The following is a 1,222-nucleotide window of genomic DNA, read 5'->3' on the forward strand; positions in this document are numbered from 1 at the left end:
AGGAGATGTCAGGACTGATCGCTGCAGCAGCTCCAGTCGAGCCGGTCCGCTGCTTCAACCAAACTGCTCTCACTGAAAGTCCCGCCCTGCTCTGCTCTGATTGGARAAAACGGCTCTGGACTTCGTCTGATTTGTTGAAGGCAGTGAAGATTTAATCTTTATATCAGGGTCCCGCTGTGTCGCACCGAACAACGATCCATTCACACCAGTGCCGCTGGATTCTTTTAATTTTAATTTTTTTAAGAAATCAGGTCACATTTGTGACCAAACTGGTCACACTCTAGAGCCCTGCTAACTGTTGTTTTCACAGATAATCAGGTACAATCTTAGGTACACAAGGGAACTTTATGACATTACATCTGGTGCGCTTTTTTTTTTTGACCGCGCATGCGTACCTGCGCACTGCTTATGTGCAACTCTGATTATAGTTACGTCTGAACCTGGTGATTAAACTAACGTTCCTTTGGACCCAAGGTGCTTTTTGTTTTTCTCCTACAAGCTCCAAAGTGTGAGTAACAGAAAAAAAAAACTCTCTGCTGTCTGTAATTTATTGTAATTGTTGTTAGTTTAGAAGAAACCTTTGCTGTGTGCCGGTTGTTTGAGCATGTTCCTTCACAGCTGTGGGGGCTTCCCACCTCTGCAGGGTGGGCTCCTGAAAATCTCCACTCAGAGCAGGGTTCAGAAACCTCTGGTTTCAGAGAGAACCACAGCTGGTGTTGTGTACACAAGTGGTTCACAACCTTTGTAGACGTGTACCGAAGCCATTTTGTCATATCACTATAGTACCCCTCAGCCAAAAGTAATGATGATTCTCCAAAACTTTAATCTACAACTGATTATTAAATGAAAATCATTGATTTAATCCTCTTAACTTGAACATTTGACTTTCAGGCATTTTATTCTTTTCAACTAATATTAAAACAAAAAGATTAATGTGTTGCCTTGAAAGTAAATAAGTAAATAAAGAAATAAACCAGGTAATGGCAGGTACAGGAAGTGACAGCATCCAAAATACCTCAGAAACTAAACCAAATAAAGCAAATTCGGTGAGATTCAGTAATTTTTATACTGGATTCCATTTGGTTTTGTCAATTCCACGATTCATTTTGCATTTTCTACATTGCAATAATCTATATTTAAAAATTTTTTTTTTACACATCTGGGAAATTTTTCCATGTACCCCTGTAGTATGCTCATGTACTACTAGAGGTACATATAACCC

General features: G+C 39.6%; 1 protein-coding gene across 1 annotated transcript in view; it reads right to left on the reverse strand.

The window, feature by feature from the left end:
- LOC106530686 (radixin) overlaps positions 1 to 1,222 on the reverse strand; it is a gene marked incomplete in the record, with an annotated part of 41,289 nt that overhangs the window by 23,502 nt on the left and 16,565 nt on the right.

The sequence above is a fragment of the Austrofundulus limnaeus genome, unplaced genomic scaffold, assembly GCF_001266775.1.
Source record: "Austrofundulus limnaeus strain Quisiro unplaced genomic scaffold, Austrofundulus_limnaeus-1.0 Scaffold547, whole genome shotgun sequence".
NCBI classification, from domain to species: domain Eukaryota; kingdom Metazoa; phylum Chordata; class Actinopteri; order Cyprinodontiformes; family Rivulidae; genus Austrofundulus; species Austrofundulus limnaeus.